At 36.1% G+C, this 25,545-nt stretch overlaps 1 long non-coding RNA gene across 1 annotated transcript in view; it reads left to right on the top strand.

The window, feature by feature from the left end:
- Window positions 1-19,302, top strand: part of LOC102121687 (uncharacterized) — a 62,350-nt gene extending 43,048 nt beyond the window's left edge. The window contains exons 3-4 of the long non-coding RNA XR_010577882.2: window positions 13,218-13,299; window positions 16,571-19,302. This is a non-coding gene — a long non-coding RNA (uncharacterized lncRNA). The remainder of the gene's footprint in view (window positions 1-13,217; window positions 13,300-16,570) is intronic.
- The last annotated feature ends 6,243 nt before the right edge of the window (window positions 19,303-25,545 follow it).

Raw genomic sequence — 25,545 nt, 5'->3', positions numbered from 1 at the left:
CTTCTTCTTCATTTTCCTTTTGTCCTTATTGTGAGAGGTAGGGAGATATGGAGAGAGATGGGGTGAAGTTGGCAAAATGTGAAGATAAAAGTGAAAGACAGTAACAGCATTTCACTAAAATGTTTTCCTTAGCTTTTGAAAACTGTTAAGATTTATCTCACCCTACTCCTCAAGCCTTCCAAGCTAGACATTTCTATAGGAATGTTTGTGTTGTGTTGCTCCATATCTCCCTTTTGTTGAGTATAGGAGTAAATAGAAGTTGATGTTACTTTTAGATCAAGCTATTTCTGAGAATCTGAATGTGATCATCATGCCTCTCTTTATCTTTCTTCTCCTACCTGTCCATCATTCTTATGCTTGCTTTCGAATTCTTTTCCTTTTTTTCTCTTAGCAATTTGGGATCAGAAATGATTCTAAGTAAACTTTTGATATTGCTCTTAGGTGTTGGAATCAATGAAATACAGGGTTTTATTTTGAATAATATTGAAGGAGGTGTAGGTTACCTAATATATCACTTTTATAATATTAAAGCTTTTGATATTATTTTTAATTACAGCAGTTATTGATAATCATTGAAATAATTTTCAAAATAATTATTTTCAATTATTTGACTAAAAACATTTTAATTTCACATTTTTTTATTATACTTTAAGTTCTGGGGTACATGTGCAGAATGTGCAGGTTTATTACATAGGTACACACGTGCCATGGTGGATTGCTGCACTCATCAAGCCATCATCTACATTGGGTGTTTCTCTTAAACACATAAAAATTTTCTAAATGGCTCTTCTAGATCAGAAGGCATGAATAGTTTTCAGTCACATAGGACCAGTGATTCCACGTATGAAGTTCTGAATAGCTTTTAAATTACTTATTTCTTATATGGCTATGAAATAGATTATGGTTTTTGGTTTTTCCAAAACTGACATTGCAAGATGAAACAATTAGTGAGAACGCTTGCTTTTTGTAACTGAGGAAGGACAGTAATGACTAATAATTAGGATGATGAGACAGCATTTAAGAGCACTTTTTTGAGGTACTCTAATTTCTCATCTCAACTTGAAAATGTGCAAAAGATGAGACATTTGGGATTTCTTTTTTTTTGCTGTGGGACCAACATGTTTGTTATTTATTGCTGCAGTAACAAATTAGCACAAACCTAGTGGCTTAAAACAACAGTTTTACAGTTCTGGAGGTCAGAAGTCTAAAATGGGACCACAGGACCCATCCCAGAGTGTTCTTCCTGGAAGCTCTAGGGAAAAATGTGTTTCCTTGCCTATTTCAGCTTTTAGAAGCTCCCTACATTCCTTGGCTCATGGCCCCTTCCTCTCTCTTCAAACTCAGCAATATAACATCTGTACTCCTCTCAGATCTCTGCTTCTGTTGTCTCCTTCTTTCTTTTTTCTTCTGCCTCTCTCTTTCACTTATAAGAACACTTGTGATTACACTGAGCTCACCTGGATAAGCCAGGATAACATCTCATAGCAAGATAATCTTAACTTAATTACATTTGCCCATTCTTAATTTCTTTTACTCTGTAAGGTAACATATGCCCAGGTTCTGAGGATTAGGACATGAACATCTTTGATGGGCCAATATTCAGCCTACCATGGTAGTATCAGAATTCTTAAATCTTTGAAGTAAAAGGGAAAAAAATTATGAAAGCTTCTAGGAATCAAGGTCATAAAAGGCAATCAAATATTGAAAAATGGGCACGATGAGAACTGACAGACGAATACCAGCAATAAATAATATGGCACAATGCAGCAGTGAATGTTTCAGATAGATAACAAAGACATCCACGCAAAGGTATTTTTTGTAGCTTAACAACAGCAAACAAAAGGAATAGAAAACAAGTAATAGAGTGAGAGACGGATGGGGTCAAGAAATATTTGTCAGAAAGGTGATGATTTAGAAAGTATATTGCCATTACTGTGAGAATAACAGAGTGGCACTTTTTTATTCTCAGTTTCCACTGGTGATCAGATAGTTGACTTCAATGAGATAAAAAGAAGTCAGGGATTACTATGAAAATACGGTATTGGGATTCAGTGTTTTAAGCAAAATTTTGCCATCTTCTGAAGTGGAAAGGTAAAAACTCACATAGTCTAATGTAGGTATAAAAGCTTAATTTTTATTTTGGAAATCATAATTTATATCTATAAATCCTATTTAAGTGTACACTAATTTGTTGTCCAAAAATATGCACATGTTAGAACATAACGTTTTCATTGGTGATAATCAAAATGATGAATTTCTTGTTTTTCTCTCCACCTGCCCCCACCCCCTCCCCACCTTGTATCAGACAGTATACTTCTCTCCATTCTGTCTGCTGGCTTTAGTTCAGGCCTTCTTTTCCTATTTCCTGGATTATTCTTTTAGTCTAACCTGTCTCTAGATTTTTATCTATCCCTCTCTAATCTACTTTATATTATGCTGTTATATTAATTAATTATGTCATTCCATGCTTAAAAACCTTTAATTTATTGCTGGAGAATAAACTTTACACCTTTTGGTCTGACACTGAAGCCCTTCTAAAATTAGTTGCCCTGATATGAATGAGTGACGTGCTGCAGGAGAAAGAGGTGAGGAGTTGGGAGACCTTGGCTGTTGCCCAATTCTACTGCTTACACAACTGTGAACTAGGGCAAAGCAATTAGCTTCCATGAGCCAGAGCTACTTCATCTTAAAATTGGAGAGTATCATAATGCCTGGATTAAAAGGTTGTTAAGGGAATCATATTTTTAAAACAATGACTATGAAAGCCCTTTAAGTAGAGAACAAAATGTTATCCTTATTCTTGTTTGTGATTATTCTTCCTACCCTTTCCTCCATTGAATGTCCTTATGCACTGTCTATTCTGAAGTATTTAATATTCTTCACAAATAGCCCACATTTTACTCTTGTGTATTAGTTTCCTATTGCTGCTGTAACTGCAGTACACATAAGTGTGGGGGCTTAAAACTATGCAAATTTATTATCTTATAATTCTAGAGGTCAGAAGTCAAAAACGGGCCTCAGTAGGCTAAAATCAAGGTGTTGGCAGAGCTGTGTTTCTTCTGGATGTGCTGAGGGGAATTGTCTTTTTGCCTTTTCTGGCATCTAGAGGCTGCCCACATTTCAGCAATTGCATCACTATGACCTCTGCTTTTGTTCTCCTATCTCCTTCTCTGTCTCACACTCCTGTCTCCCTCCTAGAAGAACTATTGTGACCGTGACCATGTTTAGGGCCCACTTAGATAATCCAGGATAATCTCCCCATCTCAATTCCCTTAATTTAATCACTCTTCGAAGTCCCTTTTGCCCAGTAAGGTAATGTAGGGTTAAGATATAGAGACTTCCAGGGACCTTTTTTTTTTTTTTGTCTACCGCATTTTGTTTAGTTTCTCCTTCCACCTTGGGTTTGCTACTCCCATAGAACAAGTGCACATCCTACTTAAGTGTCTTCTTTGCCACAAACCTTTCCAATTACTCCCAACTGGAAAAAAATCTCTTTCCTTAATAAACTCTCTGTGATAGGAGAAACATTTTTGATGTGGTCACATGTTTCCTCCACCAGTCTTCAACTGGATATTTTGAGTGTTGCTTTCTTAGCTACTCTCCACTTCTCAGATTTGTGAAGACGGGTGCTGACAAGGGACCCACGGGGAGGGCAGACGATGAGTGAAAGACTTTATTGTTTTAGAGCTCAGAGAGAAATCCTCCCATTGCTTTTCATAGCGCCGTGAAAGAACAAAATAAAGGGTTTTAATTAGTTGGCTATAAGCAGCTTCTTGGACCTTGTTAAGTGATTTTGAGAAAAGAGACAAACAAGAAAGAACAAGCCTAGCAGTTACCTGTCCTTTTACTAAGCTCTGCCTAAGGATTAGGATGCTTAGCTTCCATCATAAACTTGACTTACAAGAGCCAAAAGTGTTTGAGAGTAAGACTGAGTCAACTGGTTCACAGGTCTTAAGCTTAGAAAAATAAGAAATTTTTTTTTCACTGGACTGGAAGAGTGGAAGCATCGTCTATTTCTCTTAGACATAAATAATGCATAATACATATATATTTTGTTTTTAGGATCACACATTTTTTTCTAGCTAAATCCCAATATCTTTTAGCATTAGAATTTAAGGCTAACATAATTGTGACTAAAATTATAGTTTAGTCATAGAAAGATATTAGCAGGATTCTTTCTTCTTCTTTAAAGAAATATTTATCTAAAAAGATTTTATTCATAGTTCACAGGTTGGGTTTTTAAAAAAATAGAGATAATTTTTAATTTAAAAAAAACTGGATATCTTTCTCTACCTGATGATAATTATATAGATAATAAAATACTTACTGACTAAGTTTTTAAAAAAGTGATTATGGACAAGGAGAGGTGTTTCAATGCTTAAAAATAAAACAAAAACAAAACCTTTTCTAATAGAATAAGGTTATAAAGTAATCAGAATTCATCAGCAATAAAGTTTAATTCCATGGTACTGTACTGTTATCTGTCAAACATTCTTACAATTAACAGAAAATATCTCCCAGCGTTTCCATGGTGGTAGAGCATTCCAGTAGAACAGCCAACCCACACAGGGCTGAGGAGCTATAAAATATTAATTCAGTACAAGTATGCATCTGACAATATTAACATTTATTATAGGTTATAGCAATTTTGTCCTAACAAGTGATTCAGTTAAAATGAACACTGCCAAATATTGGAGAACAGGCCACACCTTCCCACTTTCTCAAAAGACAGGTTTTTTTTTTTTTAAAGCTTAAGATAATAAAGACTATTTGCACAATACAGAGCTTTTCACAATCACCATTTATATATCATGAGGGATAAGGAAGGATGAGGGTTGAACACCCACTGGAAATGTAGCTAGGGCAGGCATGCAGGGGGCAGGGTGGGAGATTTTTGGGACACAGCTAAAACAAATTCATTTCCAATAGGACTTACTTGTTCAGGAATCAAAGAACTGATAATTTGAAGTGGAAGAAAGAGGCTCTTTTTTTCCTAACCAATGCCAGAGGAAGAAAATATCTGAAAGGGAAGAAGGGGGCTTGGATCCTGTTTGACCAATCCTAAGAGTGGTTCATCAGGGTGCCAGAAATAACACCACTCAGGCAGGAACCACACTACATGCTGAACAAACTAAAAATCGTCATTTCTATTCCCAGTCAGAGAGATGGCTTCATATAAGGTTTCTGTAAACTAAGCTAGTTCTCTTATGTCAGGATAGGGGTATTCATAACTTGTGAATGAGAAGCTTCTTTCATTAGGTGTATTTCCCCCTAAAACATTCCCTTTATTTGTTAAAAATATTTGCAGTATAAGAGGCTGAGATTAACAGTTAATTATTTTTAGAACTAATGAAAAGTCTAACAAATAACATTTATTACTCACTCTTGTCACTCAAGCTGGAGTGCAGTGGCACCATCTTGGCTCATTGCAACCTCCACTTTGTAGGTTTAAACGAGTCTCCTGCTTCAACCTCCCAAGTAGCTGGGATTACAGACATGCATCACCACAACCGGCTAATTTTTGTATTTTTAGTAGAAGCAGGGTTTCGTCATGTTGGCCAGGCTGGTATGGAACTCCTGACCTCAGGTGATCTGCCCACTTTGGCCTCCCAGAGTGCTGGGATTATAGGTGTAAGCCACCGCACCTGGCTTCTGTAATGTCTTTACAGTGACTCATTTTGGCATTAGTCATTCCTTTAACTATCATAGCTGGCACTTTTATCTGAAATATTATAGTGAAGAAAGTCTGGTGTAGATTCCAGGGAGCTATAATGTTAACACCAGTGCCTCGTTTGCAAAGTATTTGAGAAATGGAAAGGATTTCTTGTTCAAGAATATTTAAGCCAATATTTCCTCACCTTCTCATCATTGATTGATTTTTTTACTCTTTCTAGATTTTCAGACACTCATGGCCAGGGTCTGTAGACATTGTCTTTTAACGCATGAAGAAAATATGAGTACCTAAATACATATGTCTTAAATAAGACAATAAACACTTCAAACAACAAAATAAAACCTTCTTTTTACCTTTAAAATGACTACTCCCAACAGAAAAATGAGCACTGGAATGAAAAAGTAATTCACAATAATTCAATTATGAAAATAATACTATAATTGTTAATAAGACATAACATTTACCAGTTTTTTAATTACTATTTTATTTTATTTTCATGAGAACCCCAAGGAGGGGACTCTACTATTATTATTCTTGTTTTGCAGAGAATTTCTCTAACTTACCTAATATGACACAACTCTATGCAGAGAATCAAAATGCAAATATAGACCATCTGATTTTAGAGCCCAGGCTTTCAGCATTTCCAAACTGATAGATGGAATGAAGGAAGAAAGGGAAGAAAAAGAGAGAAGAGAATAATGGTCTACTCTTTTTACCTATCAACTTGGCAGCTTTTGATTTTATTGTGGTTTTTAAAGATTAATTCTCAATGTTAGTGAAGGCTGGAGGAAACTTGAACTCATTGTATTTGTGGGACTATTAATGAGATCATCTAACTCCCTTGCTAAAGCAGTGGACTCAGGAATGAGCACATGATGCAAATTCATCCAAGGTGAAGCTTAGGCCTTTTGTTTGAGAACTGGGGAAGATGTGTTTTATTCTCTGAACCTCAAGGAGTAAAAGTGTATTTCTAAGAGTTATTTGCAGCCCATTTTATATCGGTGAGGCTCATATCACTGTAGGCAGAGCAGGAGACCAAAACAAGCGGGTTCTTGGTGGCATTGTTGAGCTACTGGAGAAAACCAATTCTGTGACCTGAATTATTTCTAGACTGTATTTACGAGATACATTAAAAAAGGCTTTATTTAAGCCATTCCATTGATTGAGTCTTTTTTTTTTTTTTTTGGCAAATGGCAACTGAAGACATCGTGGTTGATATGTACATCAAAAGCCTTAGCATTTTGAATTTGATTTGACTAAGCAATTTCAGCATAAGGATTTTATAATAATGACACAATCAGGAGCAATGTGCAATAATAAAGCTATAAGAATGTAGGACTTTATTCTATAGCATAAAACAGTATGAAGGAAAACATAACCAAATTACTTTGTTTTAAATAGCAAAACATTGGGAAAAAAACTAATTTTCCAACAATAGAGGATTGACTGATAAATTCTGGTACATTACTAGAATAAAATAGTATGGTGACACAATATTATAATGCCACAGGCAGTTTCCTAACACAGAAATATTTATAGCATATTTAAGTGAAAAAGGCAAGTTGAAAACATATACATGACTGGGTGCAGTGGCTCACACTTGTAATGCCAGCACCCCATCTCTACAAAAATAGAAAAAAGAAGCAGGGTATGGTGGTACACGCCTGTAGTCCCAGCTACTTAGGAGGCTGAGGCAGGAGAATTGCTTGAACCCAGGAAGCAGAGGCTACAATGAGCCAAGATCACTCCACTGCACTCTGGTCTGGGTGACAGAGTGAGACTCTGTCTCAAAAAATAATGTTTGCTTTTGTGTATATATGTGAAAGCATATAGATAATATTGAGCTGTTTAAATAAACTATACTATCAAAATATTAAATATATTAAACTAATTTAATTAGATTAAATCAATATTTTATTAAACACATATATATATGCACATACACACGTATTAAAGAAGTATAAAGTTCTTAAAATATCATTTCTGAAAGTGGGATGTTATAGGTAATTTTAGATTTTTATTTGTATTTTTCAATATTTAAGGATATACATTTTTGTCAAATAATAATGAAGGCTATCACTGAATAACTAGAATTTATCTCAACTTGAAGTGCACAATGTTTGAACCCTTAACAAGAGTTTATAATATTTCTATGCATTCCTCTAATGCATGAATACCTAACACCACTTTCAGGGAAGCCCTCAGTGCCTATTGCTTGCACAAGCAGAAAAGTTCTCACTGCCTGGAGATTCAAGGTTGGAGTCAGAGCTGATCTTCTAACCTCTCCCCTGGCTCCTCTGCTCATCTTTAAGCATGTTGTGATTTTTTTTCCCTTTTCCTTGGGACTTAGCTCTACAATTTTATTTATTGTTCCTCCCTCCCCAGTTCTGTCACTTCAGTCACATCTTTAGGGTATTATTTATTTTTATTTCACTCCCATCTTCACCATTTTTCAATTTCATAAGCTTTCTGTAGGCACCTTTATGTCTTTTCCCCTGCTTTACCTAATTATTCTTTTGCTAATTCCTTCATTTATTGTTTTACTTTTTCATTCACTTATTTTTTCACTTATTAAGCTATGTCCCATGCAAAAATTCAACCATCTCTCCATCCATCTATCCATCTCTCCATCCATCCATCCATCCATCCATCCATCCATCCATCCAGGCATTCATCCCTTCCTCCCTTAATACTCTCCAGCATGGGTCAGATGCTGACAGGCACAACAGAACCCATAGAGAGTAAATATATGACATGCCTAATTCTTTCTTACACTATTGACTAGAGGCATCTAAATGAACGGTTGGCATTAAGGAACAAAAAAGAGGGCCCAGTAATTAAGTGAGGGCGGTAGAAGTGAGAACCAAAGATACATTTCTGGTTAGGTTTTTACAGAAAATTTGCCTTTCCCCTTTCCTCTTCAGGCAAAATAAGCTTTTTAAGCTTTCATCTTAGCCAAGCGTATCTCTCATTAAGTCCTGCCTTGACTCTCTCAGACACCCAATTCTCTGTTTTCATTCTCACTTAATATTAAGGAAAGAGGGAGGCTGAAGCAGGTGGATTACCTGAGGTAGGGAGTTCGAGACCAGCCTGACCAACATGGAGAAACCCCGTCTCTACTGAAAATACAAAATTAGCTGGGCATGGTGGCACATTCCTGTAATCCCAGCTACTCAGGAGGCTGAGGCAGGAGAATCTCTTGAACCCGGGAGGGGGAGGTTGCAGTGAGCCTAGATGGTGCCATTGCACTCCAGCCTGGGCAACAAGAGCAAAACTCCGTCTCAAAAAAAACAAAAACAAAACAAAACAAAACCCCAAAACAAAAAACAGAAAAATAAAAACAAAAACCAAAGAAGCTTGTTTAGACTTTGTGCATAGCCTGTGTATCTACTAGGATGTATATTCCATGAAGGCAGGGATTTTCTTTCATTTAATTAACTTCTGTGTGCTGAACAAATATTGATTGGATGCTGAATAAAAGAATGTTTTGAATTTTGCACTCAGTCCTCCCTTAAATCAGAAATCAAAAGAACAAACTTTGCTTTCATCCCTTTTACTTTTCTCTCCCCTTTTCTTCACTTGAGGTAATTTTGTCTTATGTTGCTGGAGAAAAGGGTTTATTCTACAGCAATGGAGTTAGGATCAACTGTGTGCAGACAGCATATATGTGTGGAATCATCTCACATCATCCATTGCTATACACATTTCAACCATGCAGTTTTCCCTTAAATGATACATATTCTCCTCCTATGGTCTGTTGCCTATATTATGATATGTCAATAAATGAAACCAATAAATGTAGCTATAATTTAACTGATTTAAAAAAAAATTCAATTCAATTAAGATGGTTAGTCCTGTAGCTCAGTGCACATACATTTTCACACAGGTCACACCAACTTTTGCTCTTTGGATCAATTACATGAAAGTTGAAGCTACATATAGTGCAGATGGAGCTATATATGGTGCAATTTTGGGCCGTTAGCCATCATTTGCACAGATTTATAAATGAGTATTTGTGTTTATTTTCAAAAGGGGATTCCTCAGGGAGTTGGAAATCCTTCTTGAGAGGTTTGATAGTTCTTTGTTTACCCAAAGCCCTTTTTCAGAGGGTAGGAAAGTCACTATGGTTGAAGTCAGCACATTGGTTCTCACGTGGGCTAAGGCTGCTTAACTAAAGGTCGGTGTGAATGCTGGTGCTCCTCCAGGGATAAGAAGCAGATTATTTAAAGATTTCATTCCTAGAGCTCTGCTTTTGTGTGGGCTTCCCCTCAACTTGCAATTGTGGACTCTTAGAATTCTTCATGAATACATTCTTAAAGTCATAGTCCCCATCACATTTTTTAAAAATGTGGATTTGTTTTATTATTTTTTAAAAACTAAATATGAATGTTTCTCATTACTCGAATAATTCATATGCATGAATAAAATTTATGAAATATAGAAGGTCATAAAAAGGAAATTCAACTATCCACAATTCCACTATATGGAGATAACCCTTTATATTTTGATATATTTAAGTCTTTTTCAATGACTACACATATGTGTATATTCTTTTTATAAAAATAGAATAATTTAATGTGACCTGAATTCAATCACTTAACATATCTTAAACAGTTTTACTTGTCAGTAATATTTTTTGAAATTTTATATTTTAAGGTTGCATAATATAGCATTGTATTCATGTGTCATAATTTATTTGTTTTTCCATTGTCAGGCATTGATTTTTCAGCTACCCTAAATCATCCTAAAAGATAAATCTTTGTAATGAACTGTATAATTCCTTTGGGATAAATTTCAAGATCTGGTATTTCTGGGACAAACGTGGTACACGTATTTTCAAGGCTTTTATATATACAGTCCAATTTTTCCATACACAGAAATAATTTATTGCTCCACCCACTGTGCCTAACTGTGCATGCTTCTATGTACAGCCTCAGTGCAGCTATTTTTTCCTTCCTTCATTATATGATTTAAAGAGGATTTACCCTACCTTGGTGCCAAGGGTGGCCCTGAATGCTTTAAGCCAACCTCCTTTTCTACAATGATTGGTCCAGGCACGAGTATTTAACACAGACCTAATCCAATTGGAAGGTGCCATTTCCCTGAATGTGATGATTAGTTAAGAATTGGTCACATGACCTAAATTTATCCAGTCAGAACGGATGTCAGGCGTGTACTGGTTGAGAAAAGTGATACACTTTTTCCCAATGACATGCTAAGAAACTGACTCCTGGAATTACTGGAGCTGGCCATTTTGCCTCCATAATGGTAGCCACCTTAAGCACAATGCAGATAGATAGAACTGATCTAAAGTATTAGAACTGGAGCTGGATCACTGATTAAATCATGCCTAAAAACAAATCTACTTCTGAATTTGAAAAACTTTAAGAGTCCACTCATCTTTCGTGTAGTTATTTTGAAGTGATTTTCTGTTATTCACAACCAAAAACATTTAAACTAATAAATCTGTGTGCTCTGTTAAATAAACATTTTTTGCTAAAATACAGGCAAAAAAATAGTTCATTGCTGTTTCAGTTTATAATTATTTAAATGATTTTTAAAATATATTTAATATTGGCCATTTGGTATTCCTTCTTTATGAATAACTTTGGAGTCTATAAATATTTTTAAAAATTGTGTCTTCACGTGTTGCTTCTTACAGAATTAAAAGGAAGAAACTTGTAGTCAGATTCATTGGAAAATTTTCCATGTAGGTTACCTGTTTTATAATTTTGAATATTATTTTAACATATTCAGAAATATATAGATTTTGTACATTAAATTTATCACTTTGTCTTTCATAGACTTTATCTTGGCTCATATTCTTTGCCATTCTAAAGCCAGAGAGATAGTAATTTATATTTTCCTCTAGTTCTGTATATTTGTGCTTATCTACACTTTTAAATTTTTCTTTAATTTGAAAATTATTTTGGTGCACTGTGTATGATAGGGCTAAACTTTACTTTCTTCCAGATAGTGACAGCAACTAAATATTTGAGGCAAATAATCTTCAAATATAAAAATACCAATACACCATTTGTTGTTTTGTTTTTCTTAAATTTCCTCCCTGGAAAGTAGGAAAAGTTTTTCTTATTGGTTTTTTATTCAAGGTGTGATTTTTAAAAATCCATTTTTTATAAGCAACTTTTATTCTGAATTGTATTTTTGGCCCATGTGGGGGTGTTGGTGCTATGACTAAGATTAGATGTTTCTATGGCTGCAGATTACTTTTTTTTTAAGAGACAGGAACTTGCCTTTATCTTTCAAGTCCTATACAAAAGGCCTAGCAACTGGCTCACTGTATCCTATAAATACATTTTACCAACACTTTGTAGTGGATATTCAAACAGGAAGTGGAGAACCAGGAACTAGAAAAAAATAGTCGTCCTAAATCTGCTGTTCAGAGATTAACACCAACAAAAAGGACCATGGCAGTTCTTTATTTTTTCTTTGAATTGCCATCTTTTATGTCCCAACCACATAGAGATGCGAAAAGAAGTTTTAGGCCTTATGGGGAATTTTCTGATGAAAAGTTTTTAAAGGACTTTGGTACAGAGCCGCTTAATGAAGTGAAAAAGATTTAGGCAGTTTATGAAGGCCTGCAGTGAAAACAAGCACGTCCCAACGATTTAAAAGTCGGGGGCATTTTAGCAGATTTATATAAGGGACACAGGGCTGATACTGTCCCATTATTGCAGGATGATCTCATTCTAAGTGGACTGAATGGGATACTGATTCTGTTTTGGATCGGTAGGCCTGTGTGGTGAGTGGACTTGACTGTGTGTTCTTCAGAGTGTAAGGGTCTTTATGGAAATGATGGTTTAATTTAAATGTGAGAGAATAAATAAAAAATAGAAATTGCCAAAAGAGGCCATGGAATGCTGGAAAGCTTTTATACATATTTATAATGTCCTCTAATGCCTACATGGCATGAAGAAATAGAACTAGGAGGAGTGAGTGGACTACTCTGTGCTCTTCTGAGTGTAAGGGTCTTTATAGAAATGATGATTTAATTTAACTGTGATAGAATAAGTAGAAATTGTCAAAAGAGGCCGTGGAATGCTGGAAAGCTTTTATACATTTTTATAATGTCCTCTAATGTGTACATGGCATGAAGAAATAAAAATAGGAGAAGTGAGTAGTGGTTACTCCAATTGATTTTTGCTCTTAAGTATCATTTCCATCTATCTTACCTATTCACATATATTACTACTGCTTTACTCTGGACCAGGGATTGGCAAACCTTTTCTGAAAAGGGCCAAATAGTAAATATTTTAGGTTTTGCAGGCCATATGGTCTCTGTTGCAACTCAACTCTGCTGTTATAGTATGACTACAACCATAGACAATACGTTAACAAACTGTTGTGGCTGTGTTCTACTTTATTTGCAAAAACAGGTGGTGGGCCTGGTTAGGCCTGTGAGCTATGGCTTGTTGTCTCCTGACTGAGACCTGTGGCATCTCTCACCAGGGGTTTTGTAATGGTTTCTCTTACTTATGATGAGTTCACTTCATTTCAGTTCCATAATCATTTATTGTTTTAGGGATTCACAATGCAAACATCCTGTCCTTGAAGAAGTCCAGAGGAAACACAGATGTGAAAGCCCACAACATGAAAGGAACGAGGTAGGGTTGCTCTCTTTATTGCTAGCAGGTTGGCTTTCTAGAAGAGATTATTCTTTGCCTCTTCTGCTAAAACTCATTTAGTTGTACCTTGTGCCATCATCACAACTTTTTAGTGAGGCAAGTTTGTCTTTCATTATTTGTTGATCTTTCCTATAACTATCTTCCTAGACTCATCTTTTTCATTTTCTACTTTTACACCTTAAGTTCTAACCACCACAAAACACAGTACTAGCTACAGAACAACATACACCATCATGCTCTTTTACACTCTGTGCTTTTGCATATGCTGTCTTGGAATGACCTCCCTTTAGTATTCTCTCATCCAACAAAAGGAAGAATTTTCTAACCAGGTTTCTGAGGATCATAATGGACTACCTTGTTGGGTGGAGGAGAGGGAGTTATGGGGAGTTCTTTCTCACTTGAAGGTATTCAAGCAGGGATTGGCTAAATACTTGGCACATTTATCAATGTTGTTAGAGTCTTGCCCTTTAGCAGGCCCTGAAACCAACCCTGGTTGCTACAGGTGTTGACTGATCATGGCACACACCTGTATTCTTTTTCTGAGGATTTTCCTAAGCTGATGGGAGCCACCTTCCCTGGAGATGCCTTTAGCCCTCTCTCTTCTTTCTCCCTTTATCCTTTCTCTTAACTCCAGCTTGCAGCCAATGACTGCCTGATGTGGGGCTGTAACCACGCAGTAACCTTGCTGTTGGAAAGACCAATTCTGTTATAAGAGCCCCCCAGAGGACCAGGGTGTGACTAAAATTCTCGTGAAACCACATCTATGCCTCATTTCTTCCTCTGTCCTGTCCTGCTTCACACCTTTGCAGGTTTCTTCTGAGAACATTTCTTTAATGAATTACTTATAAAGGAATCTTAGAAGAGCCGTAAGATTAAATGACTTTTAAGATTTCATATTCATCTACATGATTCTGAGTATGAAAAGAAGACATTGCATGGTTGAGTTAAAAATATGAATTTTGAAATCAAACAGAATGGGCTTCAATCCTATCTGTATTACTTAGTGGGTCACTTAGGTAATTTTAACAGTCTCTAATTCTCAATGTTCTCATCTATAATATTGGGAAAATAACAGTATCCACCTCGAAGAGTTGTGAGGATTAAAAGAAATAATGCATATAAGTTTAGCAGTGTCTGGCCATAAAATATATTCAATAACATTTAATACTTTTATGATCATCATCATCATTACTATATTTTTCCAAACAGAAAATACAAAGGTGATTTTTTTAATTCCTTTTAATGCAATAAGAAAATTGTCTGGGTAAAGTAACAGGAACAGTGAAAAATGCACATGTTTGCATTTTATGGTGTTTGATGAATATATTTGGTTTCCCCACTGAGGACAGTCTTGTCTATGTACTTTTAGCCAAGTTCATAGCATATATTTATTAAATATTTATTTCTAAATATAAAGACATATTGGATTAAAAAGGGATTTAAATTCTTGAGTAGTCAGCAAACTACAAACAAAAGATTAAACATAATTGAATTTAAGAAGGGAAAACAAATCCATGATTTGTATAAAAAGTGGTACATTCTAATATGTCTAGTCTTGTTATGCCACACATATGTGACCCATGCATTACAGACTTTGCCATGGTCTAGAAATTACAGTCCTTTTCAATGCCCAAATAAGTCTGATTCTCAAATACACTTGAAATAGAAAGTACTGCCATTTTACCAGGTTCCCAACTCTTATCATGTCCTAAAATTCTTGACTAACATGTTCACTTCACATATTCCACAAAACTGTCTGGATGTAATTTGCTGTTTCACCCAGCTTTCTGACTGTGGGCCTTTGCTCCAATGTTCTGCAAGTTACTTACTGGGGTCTTGGGAGTGGTTCTTCCTGTGCTGCTACTCTCCTCTAAACTACTTTGCTAAAAGTGGGGACACAATTTCATTCCTTAATTTCCCACAGCATAATTGAGCCTGAGCTGCTGTGTCCATCTCAGGTTACTGAAGATTTATGGATGGACAAAGAGGAATGAACAGTTAGGGCAGATTACATTTTCCTAAGATGGCCACACCATCCTAAATGTTCTTCATGTGATGGGTGATTCTATTAGTTTTTTATTGCTGAATACCAATTTACTAAAAATTTAGTGGTTTCAATAATACCTATTTATTATCTCTCGCAGTCTCTGTTGATCAGAGTCCAGGCATGGCTTAGCTGGGTTTTCTGCTTCAGGATCTCACCAGGCAGTAATCAAGGCATTGCCTGGACTACATTCTCATTTGGAGGTTCTGGCTGGAAAGAAGTCACTTCCAAGCTTGCTCAGGTTTTTCCCTCTGTAACTTGCAACTCTAGGCCTGAGACTGTCAGTTCCTAAAGGCCACGTAGTTACTTGACCTATGAACCTATCTATAGGCGGTTTCCATCAAAGCAACTTGTTTCTTCAAGGCCAGGAGAACTTTGCTTGCCCGTCTGTCAAGATGAGTCTTATATGGCATAATAGCATCCTGGTAGTGACATCACATCATCTTTGCTATATAACATACAAGTCTGCTCAGGCTGTCATAACAAAATACCATAGATAGAGTGACTTTATGACAAAAATTTATTTTCTCACAGTTCTAGAGGCCAGAAGTCCAAGATCAGGGTGCCACTATGGTTGGTTTCCGGTAAGGGCTCTCTTCCTGACTTGCAGACTGCTATGTTTTTGCAGTATTATCACTTGTTGGAGAGAGAAATAGAGAAAGAAATAGAGATTTCCAGTGTTTGTTCTTATACGTACACTAATCTCATCATGAGTCTCCAACCTCATGATCTAATCATCCCCAATGGACCCGCCTTCAAATACCATCACATTAGGGGTTAGAGTTTCAACATATGAATTTTGAGTGAACAAAAAGATTCATTCCATAAAACATAGCCCAATTAAGGTCACAGCATAACACCACATTTATCTCATAACATAATCTAATCAAGGTTTTTGTCATACTTTGCAGTTTAGAGGCAAGTCTTCAGTTCTACTTTAAAGGAGAATGAATTACATAAGTGTGTCTCTCGTTGGAGTCACCTTAAAGTGTGTTTGCTGTAGTAATGTTGACACACTCTTCCATCAAGAGGTGGGGACCAGTATGTTTCTTTCTATTGAATGAGTCCTTCTTTTTGACTTGCTTCTATTATGTAGGATGCAGTGGAAATGATGCTTTGTGACTTCTGAAGTTAGGTCAAAGGACGTGGTATAATCCTTTCCTTCCCTCGTCTCAAACTCTTTCTTTCATTCTTTATCTGTTTCAGGACATACATCCTTGGAATCATGAGGTGCTGTGAAAAAAAAGCCTATGACCCTGAAGCCACTATGTTGGAGAGACTTCAGGGAAAGGCCCATTTGGAGAGGAGAGGCCATCAGTCAACAGCAGGCATCAACTACCTGACATAGGAGGGCAGTCTTTAGATAATTGCACTTTGTCATCTTTGAGTTTTCCATCTGAGACCGCAGACATTATAAGGCATAGACAAGCCACCTCTATTGTACCCTGTTGGACTCCTTAATCCATAAAACCTAAAAGCAAAATAAATGGTTGCTTTATATTGTACATGTTTATTAGTGTGAGAGCAATCTGTTGTGTGATCATAGTGACTGAAGCAACAATGAAGAAAATAATTTAAAACTAGCTAATCTACTATACACAATGGTTCCCAGACTCACATACTAAGACTCTCCATAAGAAGTCTTCTAACAGCTGTCTGTCTCCTTAGGGTCTGGCTTTCTACCATGTTGTAGAGACTGCTCTACTGCTCAGTTGGAACATCTTGACGAGATCCTGCCACTTCCTGTTTGAATTCAGGCCCTCAGAAAGGAAAAACAGCATCCTAAAGAAGAAACAAATTCTAGATATTTGAAATATCACTGGCAATGAATACTTAGCCAATGACAGTCCAGGGAAGTGCCTGAGCACCTTAATAATTTACAGCTTTTCATGCCATATGGGTTCCTTGCTTATTTTTTACCTAGCCAAACTATGTTTTAAACTGTCTCATCCTAAAGTGAAAATGTGGTCTTCTCTTCTCTTAGAGATGAGTAGAATCCTTAATATTTAGAGAAATAGAAAAGCTATTGACTGCTTTAAAAATGGCAGTTTTTTTCAGTTTTCAAAAATATGAAGGTCAATGTTCAAACATAAAACCTGATGATTTCTATTCTATTTAAGAAAGTGGATTTGGAAGAGGCCAAGAGACCATTTCACTTTAAGGCAGGTTGCCTTTCTTGCTATCAATCTAAGCATGGGTGACAGGAAGAGATGAGATGTTAAAAGGAGATTTACCCTATTCTATACTAAAGAAAGAAAGAGATGTGAATGGAGCAGTATCCCAAAATTAAGGGGAAGTTGCAGGTTTTGTTGTCATAAAATAAGAAGAATGAAATTCAGCAAACAATCCACATTCTTCAACTAAATTATTCCTGAAGGGCATTCGCTATTTACAGCTTAAAACATCAAATATAGTTTCCTGGGAGATTTCTTCTTTTTTTTTTTTTAGTAATGGATTGTCACCTTGTCATCTGTCTCTCAGACTACTCTTCTTTAGTAGTTTGTGAAACCAGAGAACGAATCACTTAAATTATTTGTCCTTGTGTATCTTATTTTCAAAAGCAGGACTCCAGGGGCAGTTGGGAGATAAAAGAAAAAAAATCTATATATCTTATGTTCTATTAAATCACAGGGTAATATTTTTTGGTTAACAATAACACCATCTGGTCTGTTAAAAATTGATTTAATAAATATGCTAGGTGACATCAACTGCCCAGACAGATTTGCTCAAGGGACTGATGCCCAGAGTTTGAGAATCTTTGCAGGACTCATTAGTATACATTTGACGGAGGAATGCCCTCTGAATTCTAGGTACCCATAGGGCATTTGCATATCATGGAGCTGAGGGGTTGTCCTCAGAGAATTACAGTCGGATCCTTTTCCTCAATATTTGTTCCCCTCTAGGGTCACTTGTCAGCCTCCTTTGCTTTTGAAGAGGGTGAGTCATTTTTTTTTTTTCTTGAGATAGGGTCTTGCTTTGTCGCCCAGGCTGAAGTGGAGTGGTGCAATCACGGCTCACTGCAGCCTTGACCTCTGAGGGCTCAAGTGATCCTCCCACCTCAGCCTCTTGAGCAGCTGAAGTCACAAGTGCATGCCACCACTCCTGGCTCATTTATTTTTATTTGTATTCTTATTTTTTGTAGAGACAGGGTCTCTCTATGTTGCCCAGGCTGAGTCATTTGATTAAACATGCAGGTCTCTGCTTTAGAGAGACCTCTGCATTTTTTTGTTAGGAAAACTACCATCCTGAAGATTGTCGATTCTATCATTTATCCAAAAAAAAAAAAAAAAAAAAAAGGAGATTCTGACCAGTCCAAACACAGAAGTCCTTGCAGTAAGAGTGGGGTTGTGACTTGCATCACAATAAAAATAGCATTGAATATACTTGCTGCAGATAATTTCTAGCAAATAATTTGTACTTTATAATCCTATTTTCATTTTATCAGTTCGTCTGTGAATTTTACCAACAGCATTTTAATCCTTTCTGCTTTCTAAAGGACTAGAGTTTTGACCAATCTGAAGATCTTTGAGGGAAAGGTTCAAGAGTTTTGCTAATACAGAGCTGTTTCAACATGTTAGCCAGGATTAATCAGCCCTTCACAGGAAATTTTTTCTTATTAAAGAGGAAACCTCACCTGTTTGGGTCACTTACCTTGCAAACAAACTTTCTTTTTCATAGGAGAAAAGCCTGGTGTAATTCCAGGATTTCATTTTCCCTGCTTTCTTTCTTTCCATGTGCTTATTTTTTTGCTCAAGTTTCAATATGCTACCCACAGTCATGTCTTCATTTATGCCTTTTCTAATTTCTCCAGAGGATTAGAGGTTTCCTCTTAAGTTTCACATGTTTCCGTATGAGGAACCAATCTCTATTATAATGCTTAACACAATGTATTACAATTATCTTTTATGTGTTTTTTTAAAAATAAACGTGAACCTAAATATTGAGGACTATGTATCTTTTTTTCACATTTCTATGCTTTTAGCATAATAGTACACGTTTTCTGAATGTTTCTTACATGAAAAATATTCCTTTGGTGCAAAAGACTCCAGCAGATTGTTTGCTTCCTAACACAGAAGTTTTCTTCTTTACAGTGAATTTCCATGCCCAAGTGTGATTCCTTTTCATTTTGTTTCAGTGTGGTTTGAATTTTTCTGTGTGTATTGTCATTTTCTTATTCAAATATAATTAACTGGCAGCACAGTTAACACTAATAACAAAATGAGTAATTAGTGTGATGTTTGCTAATGATGTTCAGTTTTACTGCCACCCTGCCTTTATTTTTGTTACTAATGGACCTTGTACTTGTCATGATTCTCTACTATAAACTCTATCAAGAGAAGGATACCAGAAGAGCAGGCATACACGCCTGTACTTTTTACTCAGAGGGAAGGACACACATCTCTATCTAGAAGATATCTAAGGTTGCACATAGTCTTTTAGTGTTCTGTACTCCATTGTATTCTCATCAATATTGTAGACATAAAGTGTGTTCTCATCAAGAAATAATGCAGCAATGGTCTTATGTAGCAATTAAGCATCTCATTAAATTCTGTAGACAACTCTTCACAATCAGATGTTTGAAAGAATTTAGGTCTATGTAAAAGATGTCAGGCACTTTTTACCTCTTATTTTTTTCTCTGTTGCTTCAAATATAGATCTCAAATACAAAGTAATGCACTTTTTAAAAAAGGGTTAATGAGATTTAGGGCAAATCTATCACTAAATTGTGCTCTTTATGTTTGTATATGAAATGGATACTGTTTCCTTAAGAATCAACTTTTATTTTTATTTTGGTTTAAGTTGTAAAAGGACTTCCCTCCACAAAATTCCTTTTGTTGGGTTTTATATTCCATATCATAGGAATTTTTATAGCATTTATTGTGTTATGAACATGATTGTTTAAATTTTGTTGAAGATTACTTACATATATATAGAAATCTATTTTCCACAGCTAGAATGAACTTCTTTTGAGAAGAGGGATATAGCTTACATTTTTTCATAAAATATAAAAATATTTTATTATATTTATATTCTCAGCAGTGTTTATCACAATGCCTGCCCAAGGAGAATGTTCAATAAATACTTACTGATTGATTTACTAACTTTACCTTCCAAGTGGTGTTTCAAGTCATAAGTGCTATTTTAAACTTATACTTTTTTTTTTTTTAAATAAATACCATTGCCGGGCGCGGTGGCTCAAGCCTGTAATCCCAGCACTTTGGGAGGCCGAGACGGGCGGATCACAAGGTCAGGAGATCGAGACCAGCCTGGCTAATACGGTGAAACCCCGTCTCTACTAAAAAATACAAAAAACTAGCCGGGTGAGGTGGCGGGCGCCTGTAGTCCCAGCTACTCGGGAGGCTGAGGCAGGAGAATGGCGTAGACCCGGGAGGCGGAGCTTGCAGTGAGCTGAGATGCGGCCATTGCACTCCAGCCTGGGCGACAGAGCGAGACTCCATCTCAAAAAATAAATAAATAAATAAATAAATAAATAAATAAATACCATTTAGGATTTTTTTTTTTTGCTGTGAGACCACATAGTGTAATGGTTAAGAGCACAGTCTTTAGAGTCAGGTTACTTGGGTTTGAATCCTAATCCTACTATGTTTTGAAGCAATTATTTACCTCTCAGTTCTTGAGTTTTCTCATCTAGATAGAACTTACCCATGGAATTATGAGAATTAAACGAGCTAAAATATAGGCAATATACCCACAAAAAGAGTTTGAGATGTATATATATATGTGTATGTGTGTGTATATGTATACACATATATATGTATGTATACAAAAAGGATTCTGTAACTCCGCAAGTTTCTGGAACAATAGTGTTGAAAGGAATTTTTGAAACCAGAATGAAAAGAAATAAGAACAGGGTCAGAAGGCGTGGTTTGAGCTCAGTTGTGAGACTTCTGAAGTGACTTCATTTATATAACATGCTTATAACTTTGCTACTAACTTCAATGGTGTTTTAAGAGTTCAGATAGAAAAATGATAATTAAGATCACATTGTAAACAGTGAAGCACTGTTGGTATGTTTGTGATCATTATTACCTCCAAATGAGGAACTGAAGTCTATTTCATGGGCTTTGGCAAGTCACATTCTTTCAGTGCCTGTCTCACATCCGTAAAATGTGGATAATAAGAGAACTCAGTTCATAGGACAGCTATAAGGATTAAATGAGTTAACACCTGTAGAAAGTGGAGAAAGTGTTTGTAGATAATATGGGGTAATAAGGGTTATCTATTTATTATTTTTATGCTTATCCAATAAACACTTGTGATCCAGTACTAGTCTGTGTATATTTATAATGATTCCTGGGGGTATTGTTGAAAATATTGACCTCTTAGCTAAAGGTTCTGATTGGTAGTTTGGGGATAGATCTAAGAGAGTGAATAAGAAAAACGTCTGTTGGAAAATTTATTAGCTTGGTTTTCCTACGTTGACATACATCTGGCTTTAAACTTCCTTATATCTGCACTGAGATCTATTATGAGTTATGTTAGTTTTCTTGTGTTACATATGCTTTTCCAATATTACTACATAAACAAAAACAAAGAACTTATCCATATAGGCAAAAATATATAAATACAGGCTTAGCATATATCACACTTGGGGTTTGTTTTGTTTTCCACTAGGGGATTATCTTTTAGTTTTGCACATACCCATCTGCTTCAATAATGAAGAACCATGCAGCAGAGAAGCACTTAAGACAATTGTACTTTTTAGTTCAAGATGGTTTCCTATTCTATGCCCAAATACATCTTCACAAAGACTAGTCTTGCTTAAACAGTCTAAACTCTAAACCAGTAATTTTCTAGGTACTATAAGCCACTAGTTATGAGAGATTTCTTTATGAGTGGCAGGAGGGACTGTTTTTTGTTTTTAATAAGAAGAGTAAGAATGATTATCCTCCTTGGAATTGTCTAATTTAAGGCTGTTCTTTCACCTGCCCTCTCAACATTGAATCATTCTTATTCTTAACACTTGAGGAATTTTGTAGAACTCATGACTAGCTTACAAGTCATGAAAACGTGAATATAGAAGTTATTTCTGCTTCAAAAATTACCTTGGTAAAACTATTGGCAGGGGATTTAGCAATCCAATGTTCTTTGATTCATCTTTGTATTCTTGTCATACAGAGAGTGGCTGGTACCTATTAAATCTCCAATAAATATTAGATAAATAATGATAATGGCTTATATTTTTCCAGACATTATGCTAAGCATTTTACTTGCATTATCTCATTTAATCTTCACCCAATAATGTCAGTACTGTTATTATCCTTATTTTACATAGGAAGAAACTGATATATAGAAAGCCTGAGTAACAGGTTCAACTTCTGAGAGCTAGTGAGTGACAGAAACTCTGGGTCTTTTATTATTCCAGAGATTAGCTCTAAAACCCTGCCTTCATTAACCTATAAAGGAGAGATGCATGAATAAATGTTACCAAGTCAAGCTTTGATTTCTTGGTGATATTGTTCCAGGTTAACCCCATTTGGCTCTGATGAGTCTATAATTGGAATCAATCTGCTCTAATTATTGCTTCTGTCTATATACTTTAGATATTATCTCTCCTCCACTGAATTAGAAAGGATTCTTATGCAAGGACAATGACTCATTATTTTATTCCCTCACTATCCCTAATGTAGTGGACTCACTCTAGGTTTTTGCTAAAAAATATTGACTACATAGCCAAATGACTAGAACATACTAAAAATAAGCAGTAGATAAACAACGGGTAACTGGCCTCAGTGCTCTCTATTGTAAAGGTTATGGATATGACTAATCATTTTTTAACTTCTTTGGTAATACCTGACGCAACTTAAAATTATTTCTTCAACTACCTTCAGAGCACTGTTATAAAGGCACTGCCTTTCCTCTATCTTACAAGAAGGATTTCTACAAGATAGTAAATTTCTATGCTTCTGACATGAGCAACAATTCTGCTTATTTGCTTCTCGTTTATTGATAAACAAAGAAGCAGAAATTAGGAGTCTTTGATAGTGTTCAAACTTACAACTATTTTGGTATTATAGGATCCATAGCTCTATTAGTCCTGAATTTTTATCTGCTGGATTATTTAATGTTGACATAATTTTTAGTGTTGCTTAATATAAAGAATCAATGTTTTAACATATGAAGATCTGGGTTTGGTTTCAGTTAATATTCACTGGTTGTGTGACCGTGGGTAATCACTTGTGGTTCTGTTTTCACATCTGTAATATGTGCCTAAGAAAAGCAGGCTCAGTGGCCCGTGTGAAAATTAAAAGCGCAAGTGCATTGTAAATAATAAGGAACTAAGCAAAGCCAGAATATCATTAGGTCAAAAGACACACCAGCTAACTTCAGGGCTTCTGATAGTTAATTTTATGTGTCAACTTGACTGGGCTAAGGGATGCTGAGATAGTTGGTAAAACATTATTTGTGGTGCATTTGCGAGGGTGTTTCTGGAAGAGGTTAGCATTTAAATCCATAAACTAAGTAAAGAAGGTCTACCTTCAGCAGGGTGGATGGACATCATCCATTTTTTTGATGCCCTAAGCAGAACAAAAACATGGAGGAAGGAGGAATTTGCTCCCTCTGCTTGAGCTAAGGCGTCCATTTTCTCCTGCCCTTGGGCAACTGTGCTCTCAGTTCTTGGGCCTTCAAACTCCAACAGCAACTGTCATGACTGCCTGCCCTGACTTGGTCTGGAACTACACCAAAGCTTTACTGAGACTCCGTCTTGCAAACGGCAGATCACACAGGACTTCTCTGCCTTCGTAATCACATGAACCAGTTCCTTGTAACAAATGTCTTTGCATATATCTACATATCCCCTTTTGGTCCTGTTTCTTTGGAGAACAATAATTAATATAGGGCTCTTTGATTCTATATGTTTTACTGACGCCCTAAAATGGCCCCAAGGTTGTTTATGGGGTTAGAGCGTAGACTTTGTAGAGGAGCTGCCCTGGAGTTGTTGCATACTAGTTAGATACACTTGGATAAGTTACTCGCCATTCATCTCCATGAGCCTTTCCTCTTACTATTGTTTCCTTTACCTGCAAAACTGCCTCTATCTTGGTCAAGTTGCACATCAAACTTAATTCACATGAAGCTACCATGGCTTGCCTCTGTCCCCAGGCAGAGTTTACCTCTCCCTCCTCTGGGTCACCACTGTGCACTCCTGTCTCATTGATCCTCCCTTGTGGATCAAATATGTCCCTTCTGTTCAAATATGTTTCATGTAGTTCCTTCAACCTGAGATGTTCTCTCTTATTCTTGGGCCTTCACACATGCTGCACTTCTGACTAGGACATTGTTCTCTGTCTCTGAACATACCATCTCCTCATTCTTTAATCTTTTAGTTATATGTTTCTTCCTTGGAAAACAACCTGCCTTAACTCTGTTGTAACACCTGATCCAACTATTTGTTTAATTTTCTAATTTTCTCTGATAGACTGTTAACTTCTTAAAGGCAAGGAAACTTTTTTATTGTTCACTGCCATATCCCCAATGCCTAAGTGTTTGGCCCATTATCATCACTTAAATATTTATTAAAGGAATTAATGTATTAGACTTAATATAGAGTCTTTTGGAAAAATTGTTCTGACTTATGAAATACGCTTTATGTTTGTGGAACTACCACAAAGTAATAAGGGTATCTGTCTATCATCATTATCTATTGGTCTATTTCCCCTGCCAGAAGAAAAAGGGTTAGGTCTTGCCAGCCAGATGGAATTGTTCTTTCATCCAAGAAAGGAAAATAGAGAGTTAGAGACCAGGGTAACTCTTAAAACATGTTCCTCATACCATACAGGAAAGGCCCAGGGATTAGAATAATATACACACTAAAGAAAATGTGTTTTTGAATGGACCAATCAGATGGATACAGAGAAATTAAGATTATGATCCACAAGCAAAGTTAATTTTGTATTGAGATAGCTGCAAAAACAATTAAAAAAAGCTGCTGTCTGTTTCTCAAAGAATAGATGAGAGGAGATTGGTGGAGGAGTAATCATTAGTTGGTGATGGCTATCTCCAGTCATTAAAAAATGGTTTGAGAATAATGTTAACACAACACAGCAAGACAGCAGCACAGAACAGGTGAAGACAAACTTGCAGACTCACCAAGAACAGGGTTTCTTTGCAGTATACTCTGCTGAAATAGATACTGTAGAATTATGTTTCTTAGAAGA

Source organism: Macaca fascicularis, chromosome 1, assembly GCF_037993035.2.
Source record: "Macaca fascicularis isolate 582-1 chromosome 1, T2T-MFA8v1.1".
NCBI classification, from domain to species: Eukaryota; Metazoa; Chordata; class Mammalia; order Primates; family Cercopithecidae; genus Macaca; species Macaca fascicularis.
This window is presented reverse-complemented; position numbering and strand designations above follow the sequence as displayed.